The sequence below is a fragment of the Belonocnema kinseyi genome, chromosome 7, assembly GCF_010883055.1.
Source record: "Belonocnema kinseyi isolate 2016_QV_RU_SX_M_011 chromosome 7, B_treatae_v1, whole genome shotgun sequence".
In the NCBI taxonomy this organism is placed as follows: domain Eukaryota; kingdom Metazoa; phylum Arthropoda; class Insecta; order Hymenoptera; family Cynipidae; genus Belonocnema; species Belonocnema kinseyi.
In genome coordinates this window covers 146,260,797-146,288,266 of record NC_046663.1, presented here as the reverse complement: position 1 = coordinate 146,288,266, position 27,470 = coordinate 146,260,797, and the positions used below count along the sequence as shown (strand labels likewise).

Sequence of the window (27,470 nt, the reverse complement as noted above, 5' to 3'; positions counted from 1 at the left end):
CAAGAAACAATTTTCAGTCAAGACAAAAAAAAATTCTGCTAAATAATTGAATATTTTTAACAAAAAATGCGACAAAACTGTTCTCTTATAGTATAAAAATCAAGTAATTGCCCTGCTGGAAGTAGAAGTATTCAAACGGATAGGAAAGCACGGATCAAGAAAGTATTCAACCGGATAGGAATGAGCGGATTCAAAAGGATAGAATTTTTGTATCCATTTTGATTAGCACTCTGCATTCTTTTCAATCAACGTGTATCCGTTGTTACATTTTGAAATCTTTATCAGTTTCAATACTTTATGATTACCGTCCTATTTTTTTCTGCGACTGTATAGTACTATTTCATTTTTTGATGACGACCAGTTTCATGTGTTTTTATCTCCCGATTGACAGTTTTCAGTACAGTTGCTTATTAATACTTAAACCCACTGTGAAGAATCAGAGTCATAGTAAAAATTAATATTTAATCTGTCAAGTCATATATGGTCATAAATTATATTAATCAAACTTGAAGGTCACTTTATTCTTCACCATCGATCTAATTTTTCGCACTGTAAAGTATTAAAGTAATCAATTTTGCCGAACATTTTTAATCGGGGATACTGAGCGTTATCAAAAAATAGAACGTATAGTTCGTACTACAAAGTAATGCAGAAAAATAGGACGGTAATGCTTGTCGATTTTGAAATAATTATTCTTATACAATTTTTTTGGTATTTAAGCTGAAATAACGGGAATGATACAAATTGGATTTTTCTTTATACAAACGGAGAGAGATGGGCACAAAAAAGAACGGTTATGCATGGAGGTCTAACATTATATTTCCTTCCTTCTGTCCTTTCTTCTATCTGGTTTCAGAAAAAGCGTAGCGATTCTTATCTTTAGATTATTGGTGCGTTATAATAAATAATATTACGTGTGTTTTAATAAGTATATTGCCCACGATTAAATGCAAAGTGTTGTTTATTTAAAATTGTATATAATTATTTTAACATCCTTTAAAAAAATAGTTTCAGTTAGCAGATTTGCTCATTATATATTGTCTCTCTTATTCGTATACACAAACGCTTGTGTTACGCTACCGCCACTTAGTACGTGGACGCCCATTTTCTAGAATTTAAAATTCGTTAGTTTTTAATTCTTCATTTTATAAAGTCTGAATTGAATATCTTTTATTTAAAATAGGTTTAAGGAGATCTAAATGTTGAGTAAAATGAGCCCAGGATAATGTAATTTCATTAATTAAGAAAAATAAAGATTTCCTTGCATGGTGTAAGAAGTTAGAAGGCTGCAATTCTTTAGGAATTTTTCCTTTACAACCAGAAGAAGAAAATTAAAAAAATTTCACAAATGAAAAAATCGAGAAATGTACTGAAATGATTTTCTTTAAAATTGAAAAAATGATTATTAATTTAAATTTCATTGAAAATTCAAGAGAACATTACAACTCGTGCTATTTTTTTTAAATTTTTATAAAAATTTGACAAAATTACTTCATCCTGGGCCCATATAATCCAGAGTGTCGAGAACTTTCAATCCATTTATAAGAAAATATTTTAACTCCAAATATGAAAAGTAGCTATTGACGATTAACAAATTATAAAATTATAAAATGTCCAAAAATGAAAAAATGCATGACAAAAAATGTTTGATTCATTCTAGAAAGCAAAAGATCCCTCCCCCAAAAGTTCGAATTTCCGGAGAAAAAAAATCGCTTTTTTCCTATAATTCCAATATAAACACGCGCTACTGGGCATTTGAAAATCCATATACTTTATATGGGAAAATTTTGGATTTTCCAAAATTTGGACTGATACTTTTTTTTGGACAGATTAGACTGATGTTGAAGAAATTTTTATTTCTTTAAACAATTCTTGTTTGCTCAGGAAGTTGGTTTTCGCAAAAAGCGTTTTACAAATAGTATAAAGTAGAACACATACCATTAATTTTGAGGGTAATTTACAAAATGCGTGATACATCTAGGGGTGGGTGGGGGTCTGCCGAAGTATCATTCTCCATGTTAAGACCAATGAAAAAGGTATCGCGCAGGGGGGGGGGGAGTCAGCAGTTCCTGAAAAATGTATCACGTATTTTGTGAATGACCCCTTGTCACTGTATAGTAATTATTGGACAATAAGTAACATAGAATACCAATTTTTGAAAAAAGTGGACATCTCTGGCTCAATTTTTAGAAATTAAAAAAATAAACTATAATTCATTGTATAAATAATTACATGTTTTTTTTTTAATTTACCTACTCGAAACAATTACCAACTATTACGTAAAAATGTGATTTTTTGGTTCTTAATTTTGTAGTTTGGCAAAATTCGATCAAATCCTGAAGTATCAGTTCAATTTTTCGAAATTTCAAAATTTCCCCATGTTAAATATATGGGATTTTCAAGTGCCCGGTAGCACGTGTTTATATTGGAATTTCAAGGGAAAAAATGAGGATTTTGTTTCTGCGGGAATCGAAACTCGGAGAGGGGGTGGGGGATCTTGCCCTATAGATCGTAAAGCGTTCTTTGGACCACACTAATTCACATGTTACGTGGCGGTAGTTCATATAAAAGTTCTCACTATTAAAATTAAACCGTGAAAATATCGAAAACAAAACGATAATAGAATATAAAATTACAATCTTTCACTCTTTTTCGATTTCTTTTTATAACATTAATCGCTGTAAGTTAATACTAAAACAAATTGTAAAAGCTAACTCTCATCTTATTTTTCATTGTATTTGGCATCACTCTAAAATCTTTTTTGATCAAAGAATTTTGAAATCATAATCTTTTTTGTACATTTGTACTCTTTTTACTATGTATTTCTCCTGAATGGTGAGAAAATGAAATCTGTCTTCGATACTAATTTGTATATTTTTATACGTATCCCTTAATAAAAAGAGTGCTTTCTTAAGCAGCTTGGGTATTATTTACTCATGGAAAATAAACGCTGATTTTAAACATAAATTTTAATGAACGAATTCTTTTCAAATCAGATACGTTCCACACTTGAAATCACATAATCTCTCCGTGATAAAAAGGGGGGTTTTACACAAAATCTTTTTTATTTTTTTCTTGTTATTTTGAAAAAATGAAAAAAATATTTGCTGGAAAATGACACTTTTTTATTCTTCCCTATATTTTTGGAAGGCTTCTGCTAATAGAAGAAAGCCATCCTATCAGCTTTCTGTGAGCTAAACCGGTTATAGTCCAGGATCATTTTTTTCCTCTAAAATATAATTTTTCAATTTTTTTTTTTGTAAACCATGTAAGATATCGCAAAAGAACAAGAAATATTTTTAATGCAACTTTTTTAGACGTGCACAATTTTATTTTAACATTTTTTCGTATATGTAGTTGTTTGTGAAGAAAAATTAGAAAATTAGATTTTATGAAAACAGTTGTCTGGGCCACAAGTTATTTAGCCCGCATAAAACTCAAAAGATGTCTTTCGTATGAAAGTAAAAATAAAAATAAAAAAATTAGCAAACATTAAATAATTTTGGTGTTTTTGAGAAAATTGCCTTTTCATATTTTCAGAAAAACCGCCTCCAGATTGTTATATTTGAACGTGTTTTTATGGTTTCCAAAGGATTTCAAAAGAGGACAATAAAACCTATAAAAACAAAAATAAAATTATAAATATATTAGTTTGGTCAAAAGTTATAAAGTTTTAAAGAATTTTTTTTGGAAAACAAAGCACACAATTCAAATGCGCATAACTTCGTAATAAAATTTGTATTGTAAAGCGGGAAAAAAAACGTATGGCCTAATATCCTTTAAAAACAACTTATTTGACCCCGAGAAGATTCTGCGATTTCAAGTTTAAACAAAGCCTAGGGTAAAAGCTATCTCAGGGTTCCCATCCAGCTCCTTAACCCAGCCTGCGGGGGGTCTATTGTTTCGGCCGAGTCGAGCGCTGGCGGTACAGTCATCTTGAACAACGCACTGTGAACCCTACACGCTACGCAACATCGCGATACACTAGGAAGACTTTCTCGTCCTAGGAAAAGGAAAAGGATGGAAACACAGTGCAGGACTACATATTAAGGGACCCGTCATCTTTTCGGATTGAACATTGAATAGTTACAAATTTCTTTTTTTTTCTTTTGATACTTAAATTACTTGTAACTAAAAATATATATGTTTTCTTTTAACAATTCATTGCTACTACTAAAGTAGTTCTACTTTAAAACCTGGTTGTTCAATTTTTAACCAAAAAGATGAATTTTCAAACTAAAAAATTAATTTTGTACCGCAAAAAACCAATTTTTAACAAAATTCAAGAACTCTCCACCACACAGTTGAATTTTCAACTAAAACGGATTAATGTCTAAACAAAAAGTTTAATTTTTATACAGGAAGGAAACGAATTTTTAAAACAAATTCAAGAATTCTAAAACAGAAAGTTTTTAACTAAAAAATATGAAATTTTAAACCAGAAGATTAATTTACTTTTAAAAAAGACGAATTTTCAATATAATTCGAAAATTATCAATCAAGCAGTTAAATTTTCAACTAAACAAGATGAATAATTATTCATATTCAGGAGACATTTTTTGGACAATTTGAACAAAATTTATCTCGGGGACCTATTAGAGCAAACAAAACTATTAGTGGCGACTTGTGTATAGCGGCCACTAGACTAACAGCGTCTGGGCCAATCACTTAGCTGCATTTCAAATATTCTCTTCTGTTATTGGCCGCTGTCGTTATTGACCGCTTAGCCTATATAAAATTTTTAAGAATAGTTTTCTAAAAATCAAAATAATAAAAGACTTTTTAGTTTAGTTTTTAATTATCCATTCAAAAATTATGTTGTATAAAGTTATGAAACAACCCTATTACAGACTTATCACAAGAAATATTTTTAAATATTCTATCCCCAATGAGGACTGCCGTATCAAGCAGGAGAGAGAGAGAGAGAGCCAAGAACAATCGGCCCTTTTCAGGGCCACTACATTTTTCTAACGAAGGAATAATGTAATGTTTGAATACATGCAATGAATTGAATTTTTAAATTATGTTAAAAAATTAGTTTTTTCTAGATAGAAAATTAAACTTTTTGTATAATTATTCATCTTGTTTAGTTGAAAATTCAACTGCTTGGTTGATAATTTTCGAATTATATTGAAAATTCGTCTTTTTTTAAAGTAAATTAATCTTCTGGTTAAATATTTAATATTTTTTGTTTGAAAACTTTCTGCTTTAGAATTCTTGAATTTCTTTTGAAAATTCGTTTTCTTCCCGTACAAAAATGAAACTTTTTGTTTAAACATTAATGTGTTTTAGTTAAAAATTCAACTGTGTGGTTGAGAGTTATTGAATTTGGTTAAAAATTGGTTTTTTGCGGAACAAAATTAATTTTTTGGTTTGAAAATTCATAGAACTACTTTAGTAGTAGCAATGAATTGTTAAAAGAAAAACATATTTTTTTAGTTACAAGTAATTTAAGTATCAAAAGAAAAAAGAAATTTGTAACTATTCAATGTTCAATCCGAAAAGATGACAGGCCCCTTAATATGTAGTTCTGCACTGTGTTTCCTTCCTTTTCCTTTTCCTAGTATCTCTCTTTCTCTTCCTAGTGTATCGCGATGGTGCGTAGCGTGTAGGGTTCACAGTGCGTTGTTGAAGAAGACTGTACCGCCAGCGCTCGACTCGGCCGAAACAATAGACCCCCCGCAGGCTGGGTTAAGGGGCTAGATGGGAACCCTGAGGTAGCTTTTACCACAAACCTTATCTTCAACATCCATCCTCGATATCACTTTCTTCTGCTTCCACAGAGTCTGGATTTTCTTCACGAATGCTGGGACCTTCGCCTTCCTATTGAAGTGGATCAATGTGATCATCTTCCAAAATTTCTTCCTCCATGCCTTTGGAAAGCACAATGTCAAAGTTCCCTGCAAACTGATGAAAAAATATTCTAGTCTTTATTGCAAAATTATCGTTTGTGAATTTTTTTTATTGGTTCTTTAAAAAATAACCAATATATCTTACCTCGGGATCAGTCGGGTCCTCGATTGGATCAGTAGAATCTGCGATACGACTAGACAGATCGTCGATAGAATAAGCCGGATCCTCCATAGTTTCGTCGTTCGTTTTATTTTGAGGATAACTCTTATCCCCCAGATTTATTTCCTCATCAGACTGGATGAGAGCTATCCGAATGGACAAACATTTTTAATAGGATTATTTTGTTGAGTTAGAAAAAAAAGAATGTATTGTTGAATCATTGCGAGAGAGAGCAATGCAAAAATGCAGGATTACACCAAAATCAACATTAAATAACAAACTCGCATCTTTCTTAGGTAAAAAAAGATAAAAATGCATTTTAAAATACTATAAGAATCTTTTAACCATTAGAAATGTGTAATTTTGATGTCTTTCAAAATGTAAGATTCTTTTTGTCACTCGGTATAAGCCTTTCAAATTTATTCATTATGGAGAATATTCTCTTTGTATTGTAGAAGAAGCCTTGTGTATATTATTCCAAAAAAAATGTTTAAGGATCATTTCAGACCATTATTTGTAATGAAATTACAAATTTTCGTATTCTGAGACCGACAATATCTTTGAAAAGAATTTTTCGTTTTGTAAATTTTAGGGTTTATTCCGTGAAAAATAGTAAATACTTTCTAGGGGCGAAATAAATTTTTAGCCTCAAATTAGTATTTTTTTAAATTGAAAACTGAGAAAATTCTTTTACAGACATAGAACGGCCTAGCGGAACCTCTAAAAAAATTTCTTTTAATAAAAGAAAATTTATGACTGTATTTTTTCACTAAAACGAACAAATTTCGAGTGTGGCTTGCAAAATTCAAAAACTCACTTTCTTCATAACCACAGGGTGAGTGTCTTCGTTGCTACTCACTGCATTCTTTAATAATTCCTTGATTTCCACTTCCCCGTCGGAATATTCTTCATTTAATTCGATTGCATCAGTATTGAATTGCAATCAAATCTGATTTATGGCTTTAATCGGTGCAGCTGCTTTCGGTGCAACTGAAGTTCCCACTTTTCTTTTGAAAGTCTAAAGAGGATAGAAATTAATTATTTACAATCTATAACTTTTTAGTTTCTGTCTCATTCTAAACTGAACCCAACCTGAATATCTTTAATTCTCTTCATAACTTTCACCGCATTTTCAGCTTCGTGAACTTGTGCTTGGATTTTGATTGGCTGCGTTAGGGGATTGGGCAGTTTTCCGGCTTTCAGGCTTTGCAACCTTTGGGTTAAAATTGTCTTTGTTGCTCGTTTAAAGTAAAATAAATAATTAAGAGTTATTTGCCAGAGTTATAGCATTTAAAAAATTCCAAAAAACACACGAAAATGAACATTTTATACCAAATAACGCGCGATATGATAAAAATATAAAAGAAGAAAAATGTTGCTTTTTGAATGCCCTACGAAATTGTCATAACAATTTTTGAAATTTTCTTGAAAAATAAAACATTCTAATTTTGACCATACAAAATAATTAAAAAACTAAAAATTACATTTTTCGGCCAAACTGTGCAAAATAGATGAAAAATACATTTACAAAAATTTTGCATTTGAAAAAGATCTACAAAATTGTCATTAACCACTTTTTTATAGGATGCGTAGTTTTAGCTCTAATCATGAAAAACGTCATTAACAGTAAAACAATGTGCCCGCTGCATGGGCACTTTCTTACCACAACTTTTGTCTTTTAATTTCTTTTTCGTCTTGTGTGTGGGGTTTCAAAAAATTTAAATTTTCATGTTTTTGATGCTATTTTTTATGATATAAACTAAAAACAGAACTATCAACAAATTATTCGTGATAAATAAATCATTTTTACATTCTCATCAGAAAAGGCATTAGATTTGTATAAAATTTGACCTCTCTAGTTTTTGGCAAAAGGTCCACGTTTTGAGACCCCCTGCATCCGAAAAACAAATTTTTACGAATGTATCTGTATGTATTTCTGCCTGTCTGTATATATGTATGTCTGTCTGTGAACACGATAACTTTTGAAAAAATTGATCTATTTTATTGCCCTTTGGCATACTTGTTTAGTGTCCTAAACTAAATACCAAGTTCGTTAGCCAGCCATTATGGATCAAAATTTAAAAAGTGGGCGCCTTTGAATATTTTTGAGAACATTTTTTCAAAGTTCAAGAGGGCCCTGTACGGTTATTCATAGTAATTAAAAAGTCGAGCAATTTATCTAATGTCTGTTTTAATGAAATTAAAAATTATGAGAGTTATAGATTTTGCAAAATTCCAAAAGACACACGAAAATTGTATTATATTTTTGGGTTAAAAATAAATTTTTTTGCAGAAAATTGATCTTTTTAGCTTGAAATTTCAACAGTTTGGTGGATAATATGTATATATATATATATATATAATTAAAAATTTGTCATAAGGAAAACCGCAGGAATTCGCCGGGAGCGGGTGCTAATCTGAAAAAATCCACCCGATCCCAGCGAAACCGCTGTAAAATTTCAACCACAACCACGTCTGACGACCGTGAGATGGGTGCTTATAGTCTGTAACGGAATCAACACGACGATCCGGCAAAAGTTTCGTGCACCCTAAGAACACGAAGCGACCCAAGGACTACCGCCTTCTGCATTTTTCCCGCAAGTGTTTTAGCATATTGTTGACACGCAGGGATGCTTTTCAGGCTATTAACGAGTGAAAGTTGGACACCTCCCAGAGCGCCGATGATAAGGAAAATTAGTTTAATAGAATATTCCGGGTACAATCGTTGCAACTCCCTTAATAGGTCTCTATACCTCTCTTTCTTTTCAATCTCCTTGGCTATGATGTTTTTGTCAGCTGGTGCCGAAAATTCGATAACGAACATGGTTCGCTTCTCGAAGTCAATAAGAACTATGTCAGGCCTCGAGTGTGCAACAAAAACAGTTGTCGAGAATATAAAGTTCCAATATATGAATCACTTCCCATTCTCGACAATTGACTCGATGAAATCCTCCGTGCCAGACTTCAATCCGGGTGATTTAAGGAAGGCAAAAGTTAGCTCACACGAAATTGACTGATCCTCTACATTTCTGTGGAAGCTGCCGTGCGTCCTCTTATCGATGAGCTGTTCACGAAAGTTTTTGTCTTGTGCTTTCTTAATCCGAGCTTTCAGGAGCGAGTACTTGAGATTGATAAGATTTGATGCATTTTTCTCACCCCTAATACTGTAGTTAAGTCCGAGTGTTTCAGCAGGCTCCTCAGCAGCTTTGTACAGAAACGCTCCTTTGCACATTTCTTCATGCTTCCTGACCATTTTAAGAAGAGGGTCTCTTCCATTTGCGACTCTATGCGCTGTACCCAGAATAATTCTGTTGTAAAGACATTCAAAACTAAATATTCCGCGAACACCTTGACGGCGTGAGATGTACACTCGCAGTTAATGTGCATAACCTGTCTTCTCCCGATATCAAGGGCTCTGAGCTCGTTCTTCGTCCATGGTACCACTTCAAATGAATAGAGAACTACCGGGACGGCAAGCATGTTCGTTGCAGATACTTTGTTCCTCGCCGACAGTTTGGAAGAACAAATCTGGCGGATGAGACGTTTGTATCTGCTTTGGAGAGTATCCTTTATATATGTCACATTCTGAATGCGGCTGTGTGGCACTCCCAGGTATGTATAAGTCTCTCCAGCGCAAAGGTGTCGTATAGCGCTTCTATCGACGAGCTCAGTGTCTTCAAGGATGCCATTAAGTTTTTCTCGCTTTGAATAAACCTTGGCGCATTTTTCTAACCCTAATTCCATTTCAATTTCCTTAGTATATCGTTAAAAATCCCTAGAGCTAGATGTAGTTGCTCTTTGTTTTTAGCATAGATCTTAAGATCACCCATGCAAAATACATGAGTGACTTTGTACTTTCGATCTGCAGGTCTGCCGCAAAAGTAGCCGTCGGAATGGCGAAGTGCTAGAGATAGTGGCAATAATGTAAGGCAAAAGAGAAGTGGGCTCATGGTATCGCCCTGAAAGACACCTCTCTGAAGGTGACCTTGTTAGTTGTCATACTGCATCTTCGCATCTTTGCAGACACATCTATCGATGAGCAGTTTCTCCCGACATCCCGCGACGCCTTTCTTTGAGGCTCGTTGTTCATACATTTCTTGCCACACAGGTTCAATTGCCCGAACAATCCTATCATTCAGAATAGCTGTGAATATCTTATACTGTGTGTTTTTACAAGTGATTGGCCTGTAATTCTTCGGGTCAGATAAGTTGCCTATTTTCGGCAGGAGTATTGTGCGCCCTCCCACCAACTACTCTGGATTAGGCTCTTCCGACTTTAAATATGATTTGAGAATACGGGCCAAATGCTGATGTGTTGACGAAAACTTCTTCCACCAGAAGGTTTTAATACAATCTGGTCCCGGAGCGGAATAATTCTTCATCCCTCTTAATACTTTTTTCACATCCTCGGTAGTGATGGGTGGGCATTCTTCATCGGGTGTTATGAGGGCAGCACACAGCTCCTTGAAGCTATTTAAATTTCCCGAGTCTTCGTCCAGTCTATGCTGCACTTCGTAGACTTCTCTCCAAAATACTTCGACCTCCTCTGATTTGGGCGGGTGGTCGACAGTAACTGGAGGGTCTTGGAAGAGTCGAGATGGGTCAGAGAGAAACTGTTGATTTTCTCTGACCCACTTCTCCCTCCACTCTAGACTTCTCTTAGCGTCAGATAGTATCCGTATCCTCTTATCAATATGCTGCCTGATGGTCAGCAGCTTTGACTTGTTAAGTGTGTGATAACGGGTCCGGAGTTCGCACGCGAACTTTCGAACAGTGGCGGTAAAATTCCTGCCAGATGTGATGTAGTCAATCACACACTGAATGCGGGACGCATACTGTCTTGCCCAGCATATCTTTATGGCAAGTTGGTGCATTCGTCTTTTGGTCTTATGATCAACCGCTGGTTTTGTTTTACGGTTTGAATCGGCCAAAGCTCTCGCTGCATTATACACACAATAATTGATAGCCGAGATGTCGGATTCTTCGGAAAAATGTCCACGAAGCTCGGCATACATTTCAGCCAGATCTTTAGACTTGAAAGAATCATTGGTGTTGATGTTTCTCCGGGTCGTAAAGCATCGCTCTTCCTCTATCGGATGCCTGCCCGCAGTTGGTCTTAGTGTCCCCTCTCTTTCTCTGTTGCCGGCTTGTTCTAGCTGTGGTAGAGTAGGCGTTCCGCTTACATGGGCCCTTTTTTGGAGTAGTTCGGCATGGTTTCGCAGACGTTGATGAGAAAAGTTCGATAGCGCAGGGTGTTTCTCGCACCACAGAGCACGCAACCTAAAGATCTCGATATTCCGCCGATCTATCGCATAGAATCCATATTCATTGGCTCCCCCAGATCTAGAGTGGTCGGCATTGTTAGCCGACCCATTGTCAGAAGCCCTGCACGTTCTGTTGATTTGAATCGCACTTACTACAACTGTGTTTGGTGTTGCCATTGTTGTTCCCACGTGAAGCTAGCGAAAGGGTTTCGTCCATTCTTGTAGAGCCCCGCATGCAAGGATAAGGATGCGTACCCTGAGAGGTCGCCTGGTATCGCAGAGTCACCGTTCTAGACACCTCACCCAGGTGCCATTAGCTTTCGGCACGGTTTTCACACGTCCGCTTGGGGGTTAATTCCTTCGGGACCACCCCTGGACAATTGTCCGTGACTGCCGATTTATTTTAATAACCATATTCTGAAGAAACCCTTGGTACAGGGACCCTGTACCCGCAACCCGAGAACGCGTTCGGCTAACCCTAAATTATTTAATTTTTAATGTTTCAAATGTTTGCATCGTCTACTTTTGTAAAAACTTTTTCCTGTAAAATATTCAAGCCATTAAAATTGAGCTTCAAAACTCTGAAAATTAAGTTTATATAAAATCTCTGAAATTAAATAAGGTTAGAATTTCAGAAGTTAAATCTAATATGCCAGGTAAAACGATTTACAGCATTTATTAATTACATTACATTAAAACGTATGTATATCAAAATATGAATAACACATATAACTTGAGAAAATTTTCTATATCTCTTCTTGAAGTAAGTCTTTATTCAATATTTGCAATTAAAGATACTTTAATTTTTAATATGTGCCATTTATCATGTAGTTTCGAATGTTTTTTTTACATCATTTAATTTTATATACTCACAATTAAACACTCTACAATATCAAACATGCATAAATAAAAATTCTGGATAATTTTGAAGATCTAAACTTAAATTTTCAACTCTACATCTTCCGAGTTAAAGAAATTTGTACTGTGTATCATCAGAATTGAAACTGTTTAAATGGTGAAAGTTACATAATTTTCAACGTTTGTCTGAATAATTGTTGCTAATAATTAATTAAATCGATTTATTTTTTAATTTAATTAATTAATTAATTAATTAATTAATTGGTCTTCGCCGATACTACATTTTCTGTAAGATTTTATAGAAATATATTATATTCTCTTGAATAAAAAATTTATAATTGTTGAGTAATTGTCAAAAATTTTATTTTATACGTATGCTCACCTTTGCAGCCTTATCCATCAAACTGATTATTACGTATTTTACTGAGAAGATTGCATACATATTGCCGATACATGCTAATATTTCTTTCGATATCTAGTATAGTTTTTTAAAATTTTACGAAAAAATGATGATCACGAGGATATAAACTTTTGAGAATGTAAAGAATTTATTTTACTTAACAATATTTTTCGTTTCTTACAAATAATAAATTTCCTCATAAATTAATTAAACCCAGTTTTCCTACTAAATACGCAGAAAACTATTTTTGCATCCCATTTAACGGAAGAAAAGCTAAAAATTTAGTATAAAAACCTCTAACATGACAAAAACCCCTAAAATGGCAGCATTAAGGCTTACCTCAGGGTCATTACCTAAGAGTCATATCAAAAAAGTAAAAACACTTCTGGATCGCTCTCGGAAATATCTCGGTGTGCATTTTTTGTTTTTTTGTTTAAAAAATTGAGCCTCCCGCGATCAAGACGGGACACACGTTCGTTGAAAAAAGTTTCTTACTTTTTTAGTTTTCGAGATAATCACGAAATTGTTACTTTTTGAAAAACTTGCAAATCATTATATTTTTGCGTTCCGCTCGCTTTAACTCCTTCAATAATAGGAATATCGGGATGCAATTTGTAGGGAACACACATATAACTATTCTGAAAACGAAATTAATGATGAAATTTTTACTTTCTTTCGCAAACATTTTTTATTAATTTATTCCCGACTCAAGTCGTAAATTACTCATTGACACATTTAAACGCTTCGTTTCCCTATCGAATTTCGAAAAAACTGAAAATTATCATTACAAAAATTCGAGGACGGTTTAAAGACGTTTTTTGAAAAACGGCAAGTAATTCTTACTTGTGGTTTACGAATCACGATTAAATAACGATCTGGCGCTCGACCGATGTACGTGCGACTTTGTTCAAAGGACGTATCTGGAGGATGCGAACATCTAGTTGGTGCGGTGAAAATAATAATTTCACAAAAAACAATTTCGAATCATTTGGTTACATAATCCCGAAGAATAAAAGATCTGGATTAATAATAATATTGAATTCATATAAGCAGAAAAATAAATATTTATTTAAAAATGCAATCAATTTTTCACATTTCGGAATATAATATAAACTTGCCATTAAATGAGCAATAGAAAGAATGGAAGAAAGGATATTCTCATCCTTCTTTGTCCTCCTGTATTCTATTTTCTATATAAGGTAAATGGCAACAAATCGTGCTTTGTTTTGATCGTAGTGCCAACAGGCAAGATCTTCGCCTCCGCTAAACACATCCTTCGAAAAAGCTCGCACATGTATCGGTCGAGCGTTAGGTCTTTATTTAATTTTAATTGGTAAAACGCAAGTCAAAATTACTTTTAGTTTGCCAAAAAACTTTTTTGAACCCTCCTAGAATTGTTCGTAATGAAAAGTTTCACTTTTTGCGAAATTCGTCAGCGAAACGAAGCGTTTGAAAGAGTCGTATTATTGAAGAAGTTAGTGTGAGCGGAAGGCAAAAATATAATGATTTTCAAATTTTCAAAAGTAACAACTATGTGGAAATATGTGGAATGCTATTTGATATTAAGATATGCTTGAAAAAAATTGTTAATCTGACTTGAAAAAATCAAGAACGAGAATAACCAAGAGGCCAATTGAAACCAAAGCATTTCGAGGGTGTCCCGTTTTTATCGCGGGAGGCTCAATTTTTTAGACAGTTACGCCATTTGTTATCTTTCTGAAATTGTTATAAACAAAGTATGCATCGGATCGAAAAACTCAGTGCACCATTGCATTCCTCTCGAAAATATCTTGATGCGCATTTTTTTTATACCCGTCTTTTAAATAGTTAGCTCATTTGTTGTCCAGTGCACTGCTACTCCGTGTCCGTAGATATGGATTAAAAAGTTGTGTAATTATTTTAAAAAACTAAGAGTCATAGAAAAAAATTCGAGACGAACCTAGAGGTGCTTTTACTTTTTTGGTGTAACTTTTAGCTTTTTTTTTAAATTACTTACACATCTTTCACATCCATATCTACGTGCACGGAGCAACATTGCGCTGAACAACAAATGCGCTAATTGTTAAAAAAAAGTATTAAAAAAACACACCTAGGCACAACTTTCAAATCCATATCTGTGGCAAGGTTTAACCTTGTGAAAGATTAGGGAGACGATGGAAGATACTGCGTGACTATCGGCTTACCAAACTGTCAAATAAAGTCTAACGTAACAAAAATGAGAATCTCGCCCACAGTGTACAAACTTTCGTAAAATATGCAGAAGGTTATTACATAACCAAAATTAATTTTTCTCTAGAGTCCATTTAAAACTTTTCCAAACCTTTAAGTAAATAATACATTTTTTACCTAGAAAGAATAACCGAAATTTATCAATCTGTAACCGATTTTGAGGGAATTATTGTCGTTGCATAATTTAAAGTTTGCTTGACTTTACATTTGCAAACACTACTTAACAAGCATGGAGCTTTACCCAATTTTTCCTGAAAAATCCTTAAGCAACACCACCAACTCAAGAAGAAACATTAAATGCTTTAAAACTGTTGAAATGTGGCTAGGGTACAATTTGAACATACCGGCGATTTTTCAGGCCCTTCTAGTGTTGAAGTAGTTGTAAATACCTGCAATTAAAAAAATATTGTCCTAACCATAATATATCGCAAGTTATCACCTGCCAAAGGTGACTTATTTGCATCTGCATTAACAGGTAAATGTCCAGAGTTAAGATTTTGGAAATAACTCCTTTCAGAGTTATCACAGAAGAAAGTTCCTACAGAATGAATACAAGAGGACCTTATTCTGCATAAGTTAAAAATCAGGAAATATTCCTACTCCCCATACGTCACGAGTAATGACCTTCCAAATATGCCTATTTTTTGGTCTTTTTTCTCTGAACCAATACGATTTTCGGACAGGGTGTCCCGCGATTTATCCTTATCCTTGTAGGAGAGGGCAGAATAAACAAAAATAATTGCCAAAGTCTTATAAACTTTTTGGGTCTGTAAGCTCGCATGACAAGTTCAAACTTTTAGTACTTAATTATTGAAATTAGCGAAATAAAATTAATTGAAATTTCTGTGATTTTCATCCAACTATGTGAATTAATGCTCTCGAAGATAATGTTCAAAAATCCCCAGGAACCCCCCCCCCCCCCACCACCACCAATGGAGACGTGAGTCTGCATTTTCCTTTAGGTGTAGTACACTTGGATGAAAATTCAGACACATGTCTCCGTTGTGTAGGTTTCCTGGGGGTGTTTGAAAATCATCTTCGAGAGCATTAAGTTGATCAGAAAATCATAGGGATAAACTACTTTGCGGATGTCAACAATTTTTCGATTTGGTAGAGTAAAACTTTTCGCACAACCGTGCACGTGTACAGTTGTACGAATGCCATCTGGGCACGAGCACAATTGGATACAAATAGCTGAAAGTGTAATTGTTTTTATTTGATTAATTTCGTTAATCAATAATTACTAAAAGTTTGAACTTGTCGAGCGAACTTAGATTTCGCTTTTTTGTACACCTCGAGAATATTGTAGACTTGCCGCTAAAGGGGAAGTGGTTCTGACGATCGCCAGTTTCAATCCACGCACACTGTCACAAAACCGTCTCACCTCTGTAGAATTTTAAAGGTCTGTTAGCCCCAAAACACGTATCGGGCCCAATTAAAATAATTATTATCCAATATTTGACGCAATTGAAGTATTATTTTAAAAAAAATTTTAATTGAGTATCAGTTCAATTATAGTTACCACTGATTGAAATTAAATGTAAAGTAGTACACATTTCCTTTAAATAAATAATTAAAAAATAATTTTCAAATAAAATTATTTTAAAAATGCGGTAACGACATCTTGAAGCGGACGAATAGAAGAGAGAGAAAAGACTACAGTTATTGTAGGAAGACTTTGCGTAAAGCGTAAATAATAAAGCAAGATGGAAGCATTCACATAAAAGCTGGAAAACATAAGAAACTAGATCAAAGTTATAAAGAAACATAATTTCCCATAGCATATCGTACCTCCCCCCCCCCCCCCCCTACTCAGGAGTAAGACACAGAGAAGTCTCCACAGCCAGTGTTGCCGTGTGAGATCAGGAATGATAAGGCAAAGGCCGAGGAACGCAAGGGAGGCCGAATTTCAAGGCATTGAAAAGAAAGGCCTTGCTTTGGCCTTATGTTAGGGGCTTGAGTTTTATTCAGCAGATGTGGATATTTTTCGACCGCCTGGGAAGGGGGAATAAATTAAAGTTCTCATAGTATGATTGCGGATGCAAGTAATTACAAAAATCCCAATGTAGTTATAATAGTTATTATTATTATTACACCATTAAGCCATTTCTCTTTCGGGGTAGACGTGACTCACTCCGTAGGGAAGGGAGTAATATGACGAAGGGATAGAGAATTTTCAGATTGATCCATAATTCTCGTGTTATTTATGTAAATAACACGTTCGTTCCGCAATACTGCTCCGACCCAGGTTGCTGATCAATCTCTCTAGCAAACACCCGAAGTGAAGATCCTCACAAATACGTTATGTAAGGTTCCCCACTTGGGTCCATTTTGTGTCCAAGGTCGTTTGTTTCAGGCGTCATTCACTCTACTGACACTCTTTATTAACAATTTGCCGCCATACTTTTCTATCCTGGCATACTTCTCTAGCTTCTTTTACGTCCGTGCATTTTTTCGCGGTCTTCCTCTGGCACACTGCCATCCCTGGTGGACCGAGGGAACCGAATAGAGCCTCTACAAAGTACCCGTAAAGACCCCATTGGGACCTTTTTTTTAAAAAACTCGAAAAAACAACAAAATCAAGTTTTAAATTGTTTAAATTCGGATTCTGTGTTAAAATTTCCTATAGATGGCCACGGAATGATCGCAATAGTTTTTTCTGCAACGGTAAAAAGTTTAGAAAATATAAGACGTATGACGCCTGTTGACTGCTACACTTCAAACGCATCGCCTGTAAGTAGCAGTCAACAGGCGTTATACGTCTTATATTTTTTTAAACTTTTTACTGTTGAAGAAAAAACTATTGCGATTATGCCGATTCCTTCGGTCCGCCAGGGATTTACTTTACCTAGATACACTTGTTGCGTTAGTCGTTCATTTGGCATTCTCTCAACATGCCCGAACTATCTTAACCGATTTCTTTCCCATGTGTCTATTAGCGTCTCTTCTTCGCCGAATTTATTTAGAATTATCTCTTTACCTACTTTGTCCATCAGAATTTTCCCGCATTTTATGCGCATGAATCTCATGTCAATTGCGTAAATTTTACTCTTATCTTTTTCTTGATAAGTCTATGTCTCGCTACCGCATAGTACAGTCGGTACAAATATAGAATTATGTATTGCCATTTTAGCTTTATTTGATAAATTTTTACTTCTGATAAAGGGCCTTTCTCTACCAATAACTTTCTTACCTTTGTTTATGTGTCCATCTAGTTCTTCATCCATCTTTCCTTCGAACACAATAGTTTTTGTTTTATTTACGTTAATTTTAAAGCTTATGCTCTTCATGCTTGCATTCAGTTTATTCAACATTCTTTGCAAGTCTTCGATTGACTCTGCCATAAAAACCTTATCATCTGCGCACGCTAACCCACGTACCCTTACTGTTTCGAGATCCACACCGAAAAGAGCCATTCTTAAACACTTGTCCCTGAATAATATAAATAACCATGAATACATAACGTATCTTTGTCTAACTCCTTAAATAATATCGAAACAGTCACTCAATTTCCCATTTACTCTTACACTCTCTTTGCTACCAGTAGACTCCATACTCTTTCAGGACTTCCCAAAGTTTATTTCTCGTACCTTGTCAAAAGCTTTTTCTAGGTCAACAAATGCACAGAAAACCTTTTTTCCTACTATCAAACTTTTTTCTGTGATTTTCCTTAGGCTAAATATTTGATCCGTAGATGACCTTTCTGGCATAAATCCACTTTGCACTTTTCAAATCTTTATTTCTGTTATTTTCAATACCCTACGAATCCGTTTTTTGCGCATATTTTACTAACGGCACTTAATAAGCTAATTCTCCTGCAATTATTGCAGTCGTTTTTATCTCCCTTTCTTTTGCATATTGGTACGATAATCGCCTTTTTCCAATCGTCTGGGACGTCTCCCATCTCAAAACATAAATTTATCAATTCGCACAGTCTATGTGATATGTACTGGCCACCGCGTTTAAGCATTTCAGAGTTTTGTATTTTCTTCTCTTCTTCTGGACTAATTTCATGTTTACTTTCCTTAATTAATCGTTCGAGTATTCTCTTTTTGTGTCTGTAATCATTTATACGTCTATGTCTTTTCTTATCGCTAAGACCTGTCATGTTTATAGTTTTCCTGTACGCGTCTTTCTTTGAATTTTGGGCAGCGTGAATTTCATAATTTCAGCTCACATTACCAAACATTCTTCCTACAAAAGCGTTACCACACACTTCGATCGCACACCTAACAATGATATCCCGGAACATTCTCGATGCGCCCTCTATATCTTTTTTTTATAAACTCCTCCCATGTTGCCCTATCTATGCTTTCGATTATCTTATTTTGGAATACTATTCGCAGATCCGGCTTCTGTAGGTTCTCAATTTTTATTCGCGTTTGTCTTGTTTTCTTCGTTCTCCATCCCCGACCTAAGTTAATTTTGTTGATCAGAAGGTAATGATCAATGTTGCATTCAGAAACCCTTATGACCCTTGCATTTTTGACTAACTCTCTTAATCTTTTATCCGCAACAACAAAGTCAATTATACTGTGGCTATTTCCTTCAGACCAGGTGTACATATAGATCATTTTATCTCTAAACCAAGTATTTGTAATAAACAGACCCCTTTCTAAAAATAACTTTATTTACGTATTTAAGAAATAATTAGTAATAAAATTATAATTAGTAACAATTAAAACTAATTAATAATAATTTTTAAAATAAATTTAATTAATAATATTTTTTTAAATTTTTAATTGGAAAAAATTGTTTTAAAAATTTATCTATCATAAAATTTTTTTTCAAAAAATTTATTTTCGATACAATAAAATATGTTGTTTTTTGTAGAGAAAATAATGCGATCTGTGTTTTTTGAATTTGCAAAAAAAATGTATCCAAGAAGTTAGGCGTATTTGAAGTTTGCGCTTTGTTATTCAAAACTAGAATTCGCGCTTTTGTGAAAAAAATTAAAAGCTGATTTTCTCCAAAAAACCCTTTCATTTTTTTCCCAGTGTTTTTTTTTAAATTTTTACTTTAATAAGGAACATGTTTTTAAAACTCGACGAAAGAAATTAAAGAAGTTTTGATGAAAAACTCCAACCTCTTTTATTTTATCCCATATTCTTTTCATAATTTCAGCTTATTCAACGAAGATATCACTTTAGCTTTGTGCCGGCTAAGTCATTTTTTAATGCTAAGAAAATATTTTTCCCTTAAAATGTAGTTTTTGAATTTTTATCGTACAAAATGAAAAATATCGCAAAATAACAATAGTTATTTTTCATAGAACTTTTTTGAACTCGCAAACTTTTATCTTAACATTTTTCGTGTCTGCCGTTGCTTATAAAAAACGTATAAAATTCTATTGTATCAAAACAATTCTCCTGGCCACCAAATTTATTTAACCCGCATAAAACTCATGAGATATATTCCTTATCAAAGTACAAATTCAATAAAAAATTGACAAACAATATAAGAGAAGATTTTTTTGAGAAAATCGACTTTGAATTTTTTTCAGAAAAAACCACTGCCATTGTATTAATTTTAAAGTTTCTCACATTTTTCTGGTGGATTACGAAAGAAGCCTGTAAATTATATTCTAATAAAAAATTTAAAAAAAAACACACGAGAAATGTCTCCATTAGATCAGAAGTTAAAAATGCTGAAATAAATGATGTTGGGTTTTTTGAAATACAAACCACTAAATTAAAATTCGTATAACTTCTTGAGAATTTTTGGTTATTGAAAAAACCGGAAAAATATGTAGCGCCTAATTTTATAAAAAAGAAGCGTATTTGGCTCCCTAGAATTCTGGGACTTCAAGCGTGAAACTAGAAGCTGTTTGATTTGAGATGGATTTGGTCTGCTTCATACATTAAACGTATTCAATTTTTTTAACTTTTTCAGACAAATTACATATCCCGGCAATCGTGAAAACTTGTAGATTTCGAATATTAAATTTACAAATCACAAATTAAAAATTTTTTAAAAGAAGATTCGTATATTCGCCCAGCTTACAGGCCAGAAACCCCTGTTGAGGAGGGCCGGGAAGGCTGGCGTCTCAGATTACGGAATTTTCGTTTAATGCTGAGAAGGGTCTGGGTGACTGGAGCCTCAGACTACTGTATTTTCATTTACCTTAATTAATTACCTTTCATTACCCGTTTGCAGAAAATTAATATGTTCAGTATACTATTAGAAATGATAGTGTAAAGATCAAGAGTTAGAATTCGTAAAAGTTTTCTCTATATATAAGGTATAGGGAACGCGATATTTTCATATAAGTACTCCCGGCCGGATTCGCTACTTATTTGGCTGCAAGATCCGACCGGGGCTACTGATATTGACTTCCCGTCAACAGACGACTCACTTTTTTCGATGTGGATTTATATATAGGTAATACAGTCGGACAAATTTTCGACATTTTGAGCCTAGGACGAATCCTCCAGGTTGCAAAAAAATTCTTCCGGGTACTTTAGATGTTTGAATTTTAAAAACACCCATTTTGAGAAAAACGCATCTAAAGTTAAAAAGCCCTATAATTGTGGATGTTATACTATATTTTCGAACATAAAATTTAACTGATTGCTCGACGCGAGGATACTGTCGCTAGGTACTGCATACCTTGAAGTATGTTTTACCATGTATGTAGTTTAATCTGGAGCCAGCAGATGGCGCCACTGGTTTACTATGTATGTAATTCAAGCTGGAGCCGGCAGATGGCGCTCGTGGGGGGAGGGCTTGCAACAACTGCCTAGGGGAGGGTGTTTCTCCAGTCTTCTAGGAAGATCTCGAAGCCTCTGGAAAGATCTCGAAGCTTCTGGAAAGATTTCGAAGCTTCTGGAAAGATCTCGAGGCTTCTGAAAAGATTTCGAAGCTTCTGGAAAGATCTTTAAGCTTCTGGAAAGATCTCGAAGCTTCTGGAAAGGCCTCGAAGCTTCTAGAAAGTAGGGTATCCTATATGCAATACTCGTATATATTGCTAACTACCTACACCTTCCCATAATTGGCTTGGGATGGGATTTTCTCGAGGCTTCCGGAAACTTTGGCCTCGTATATGTAATACTCGTATGTATTGCTAACTGATTATACTTTGCAATAAATTGTCAAAATAAAAGCAACAAAAATAAAGTGCAGACGTATATTTTTGTCTCACACACAAAACTTTCGCATCATTGTGCATGCTAAGGATAATAGTATCAAACTATACATAGTCTGCCTAAGAGAGCAAGGGGGTTTTCGAAGATTCTTGATACATCAACCTTATGTAAATAGAGAGAGAGAGATATGTATATAAAATGCTTATTTATCTAGTGATAATGGAAAACGAGATCGCGCGAAATTTGAAACTGCATCCCCACGATGTGTGTGTCCACCGCTGAGATAAGTTTGCAACCCATTGTTGTCTTAGATATTCATAGTTGTTTTAAAGTAAAATTCTATCACCGAAGTTTGCTGAAGAGCGAGATTCTTTTACAATGCTGAATGTGAAATTTGGAAATCAACCAATCGCTGTCTATAAGGTTTATTGTTCCATCGCTGAAGATTTTCGGAGGTATAGTAATTCGAAAACCGCGCGAAAATTCAAATCTCTTATCCATAACTTAAAGTCAATTATAAGACACAGAGCTGTGCGTTTCTACTGGATGCGTATTAGACTTGTAAATGTTCAATAGGCGTGTATAACTTATATGGTTGCTCAATACAGTTTGGAGGTGCACAAGGCTGCTGAATATATATGATACTTATGAATTTGCAGTATAATTGTAAATGTCCAGTAGGTTTCTATGTCAATAAAGATGCGCAGTATGGTTTGGTAGCACACAAAGCTGTGTAATGGGCATCTTATGATGTGTCATTTGATTATGCACACGAGAATTTTTGCTCACAAACTGTGCATGAAAATATAAATATTTGGGCGCTGCCATGTTTTTCGCGAGACATCAAAAGGTGGCGGACCTCTCCCCTCATTGCATCACCCCCGCAATGGCATGCCTAGTCTCTTGTTTCTAGGTCCATGATTTTGATGAATACTGTAATACGGTTCTGTTCCAAGCTAAATGCAAGTAACGCAATCATTTACTGCTAGAGGATAATGGTTTATATTTGTGCTAAGATAATGGTTCGTATCTGTGCTAAGATATGGCAGTCGATAAGTGCTCACCGGTAGGAGATGGCGCCACCACAATGTCAGTTAAATTTCAAAGGATTTAAAAACTAGCGGGAAATCTAAATGTTTACAAGATTAAAACTTTTAAAAAGACAAGAAAATAATTTACTTACGTGTTGTAAGGGTTAGCTAACTGGATGAACAGTCGAAAAAATGTATTTGTAACCCTTCTTTTCTGAATAGCTGTATAAAGTAGATTAAAGAAAAAAATTATAAAATGAAAATATTTTTTTCACATAAACAACAAAATATATCTAGGGAAACGGTAAACAATTTTTGCTTCTGAAATGTTTATTTATTCTTATAATACAGTATAACTCTGAGCCTGAACCGGTCTTATAGCTGAAGAAAGTGGGGAATTGCATAGATAGAGGATCATTTTGTAGAAAACACTTTTGTTCACGCTTTTGACACTCGGGACCTTGTAACTAAAGATGAGAGTTGATGTAAACTCGTAAAACGTCTACTCCTCTTCTTTATTATAATCAACATCATTATCATCCTGTTCCGATTCTTGTTGATCCTCCTCCTCTTTTACATTGAAATCTCGATCTCCATCTTCCTCATTAATATTATCCTGCTTCTCATATTTCTTCTTTGCTTTCTTTGCTATGAAAGCATCATCATGATACTCCATATTTTTTCTAAAAGTGTCACATTTGCGCTGCAAGACTTCCTGCAGTTTGGTTACTATTGAACTGCTACTACTATTATCATTTTCTTAATTGCTGTTATTATTTTCAATCTTTTCTTGAGATTCTGGCCGCCAGAGAGAAGTAAATTCATGACATTTACTCTCGTCATACTCAGTCATGTTGACGGGAAGATTGTTTGCTCTCTTGCATGAGTACATCTTATGCCTTTTCAAGGCATCACCTCGGGAATGGACCTTTAAAAATCTTGACAAGTAGAAGTCATCCTGATACTGCACAGCTTGTAAATGACATTAAATCAATAAATGCATTGTTTATATAGCAGCGCACTTATCGATTTGACTCTAGTGCAGTGTTGAGCTAAAGTCGAATCAACGTGGTACAGAGTTGACACAGGCTGTGATGGTGGGTCATTTAAGACATATATGTAAAACCTGCCTTACGTAATTTTTCAGTAATAAAGAGGATTTCATTATTATAATTCTCGTGTTGATAAGAATTTATTTATAGTTATTTAGGTCGCTCGAGCTTATATAAGCCTCGTCAGATACCTGTCTAAATAATAATTCGAGAAGGCCAACAGTTTTCAAGTACTTTTAATCTTCCACGTTGATGAATTGATCATCAACATCGATAGGTGTATCACCTACTCTTCGTACACCGTACACCATATACAAATATTGTTTTCGATTTTGTCCAAGCATCCACAGGAACTTGTTGGTAAGCCACTGATAACTATCAGCAGGCTCTGTTGCAGTATCTTCTTCAACCATTGTGGTATCTAACTGCCCTAAAGCCTCTTCTATATCGTCATCAGCAGTCATAAATGACGCGTTCTCATCATCATCATCATTATCCTATTGTTAAAATTCTACAGGTAAAAATTGTTGGTCTTGATCGTTTATTTCAAGCGGTTTTGGCTTAATTTTAGACTTTAATTCGGGCAACACTTGATTACATTTTTACTTAGTAGAATCTTTGTTTATGTTTACTAGTCTATGCATTGGTGTCACTATAGGCTTGAACGTTTCATTTAACAAACTTTCATTGAAGGATACACTCCTTTCGAGCATTCGATGCTTCCGTCGTATAGCTTTACTCGTTTTAACAAATTGACGCAAAATATCTATCTGCCTCCTGAAATCCATATTGATGTTTATGTAGCTGAATCAAGACTGATCAACCGCTTTCGCTGCATTTCTATTTATAAAACTGCCATCACCAACACTTCCGCCACTACCACCACATTCACCACAGGTGGAGTGAACCCTGGGGATAGGCACCCTGATATAGTCCTTTCGAGAATTCATGCCGCAAGTAGTGATAAGAGGAGCTGATGGTGTTGAACGGTGGTCGCTCAGGCGTGAACAAAAGCGTTTTCTACAGAATGATACTCTATTTAGGTAATTCCCCACCTTCTCCAGCCCCAAGACCGGTTCAGGCTCAGAGTTACACTGTGTTATAAAAATTAATAAACATTTCAAAGGCAAAAGTTTTTTACCATTTCAGTAGATATATTTTGTTGTTTATGTGAAAAAAATATTTTAATTTTATAATTTTCTTCTTTAAGCTAATTTATACAGCTATTTAGACAAGAAAGGTTACGAATACATTTTTTCGACTGGTCTCCCGATTATCTAACCCTTACAACATGTGAGTAAATTATTTTATCTGCTTTCAAAAGTTTTATTCTTGTATACATTTAAATTTCCCGTCAATGTTTAAATTCTCTCAAATATAACTGACTTTATGTTGGCGCCACCTGTTACCGGTGAGCACTTAACGACTGTCGCATCTTAGCTCAGATATGAACCATTATCTTAGCACAGATGTGAACCATTATCGTAGCACAGATATGAACTACTATCTTAGCACAGATGGAATAGAACCATGTTACAGAATTCATCAAAACAGTAACACTTAGCTTCGCTGCCGTATAAGTGTCCTGTACAGCTATAGGTAACATATATTCGCACTGTACAGCTCTATGCACTGTAAAATGCTACAGAATATCCATATGTACTATAGATGTCCATTGCACAGCTTTGTGTGCTACCAAACCGTACTGCGCATCCATATTGACATAGAAACCTACTGGCCATTTACAATTATACTGCGCAACCATATAAGTAATATACGCCTATTGAACATTTAGAAGTCTAATGTGAATTCAGTAGAAATGCACAGCTCTGTGTACTATAATTGGCTTTAAGTTATGGATGAGAGATTTGAATTTTCGCCCGCTTTCCGCATTGCTATACCTCTGACAATCTTCAACGATAGAATTTTATGACAGCGATAGGTTGTAAACTTCCTTCAACAATGAACCTTAAAGGCAGCGATTAGTTGATTTTCAAATTTCATATTCAGCATTGTCAAAACATGTCGCTCTTCAGCAAACCTCCGTGATGAAATTTTACTTTATAACAACTATGAGTATCAAAGATAACGATGGGTTGCAAACTTATCTCAGCGATATAACCTGATACTATTATCCTGAACATGCACAATGATTCGAAAGTTCTGTGTGTGAGTCAAAAATATACGTCTGCCATCTATTTGTATTGCATATACGAAGGAAAAGTTTCTGGAAGCCTCGAGAATTCCCCACGCCTAGCCAATCATAGAAAGGTGTAGGCAGTTAGCAATATATACGAGTATTGCATATACGATACCCAACTACACAGTGGCAGGGATCTACCTTACGGACTGAGCAGTTGCCGACTGCTGGAAACTGACTGGTGGCGCCATCTGTCAGGGGCAGCTGGAACTACGTAGATGTTTTCGAACCGACATAGGTATTCTACTCCCATTGAGACCCAAAAATTGATATTTTTATCTTCGTTCACCAAAAAATAATAATGAATACAATACATTTGTAATAATTCTTTTTTACTAATTAAAAATTTTTTTTAATAATTCGAGAACCTCGGTAAACATTTTACAGAGAAATCCGCATGGCTTGTTATTTTGGTTTTATTTATAGAAAATACAATGAAAAAAAATCAAATTCGTGCCAAGCGGCGGGAAACACGGCAAAAGTATCAAGGTGGAAGTATTATAATATGTGCTTCAACCATTTTTTATATTACTTTTTATTTTGGTTCTTTTTCTACAAAAAATTGAATTTCACGGTTTTCGTAAACTATTTTTAATTCAAAAAATTAAACAAATCTTAAATTTCCTTTTACTTTCGCCAATGCACTACTCCAATTCTGATTGATCCCGCTTTACCGAAACTAGTTGATCTTTTATGAATTTTGATTCGCTTGAGTTGGCGCGATTCTCTACTCAGAATTTTATTTGTAAAAGGACTTAATACAGAATATAAACATTACTTATTTTAAAACATTGTGAATCATTGGACAGGTTGTCTATTAAGGTCAGGTAAGAAAAATATTATACACTTGAATACAAAAATAAAACTTCAAAAATGTCATAAACACTGTCATTAATAAAAGGAACACTGTTCAAACTTTCCCTGTCCCATGAAAATATCTATGTTCCGCTATAGCGGCGAACATGAGGAACTTTCTCTAGAGTATCTCTAGACTTAGTAGTGAGCGGAGCCTTCATATGGCGTCAAAATATAAATCTAATACATTTTTTTCCTTTAAAATTTGTGGTCATAACCGAGTAGCTGGCGCCACTACATGTAATCTTGAGAACGAGATACATATGTATAATTAAATTTAATTTTTAATAGAATTTGAGGAAACACGTAGTTTTTATTATATTTATTAGTTCAAAATCTCGGGGCCAAGTTTTTGTTCAATAAAAAAGATTTGATTTAATATTTTTATTTACTTTAAACCTCATGCATCGTGCCAGATACCTTGGCCTGAATCTGCAACGTCTTATAAACTATTGGAAATACTGAGTGAATTTTTGAAATTAAA

General features: G+C 34.5%; 1 protein-coding gene across 1 annotated transcript in view; it reads left to right on the top strand.

Annotated features, from left to right (window-relative positions):
* Positions 1-27,470, top strand: part of LOC117175839 — a 75,086-nt gene that overhangs the window by 30,269 nt on the left and 17,347 nt on the right. The window lies entirely within an intron of this gene.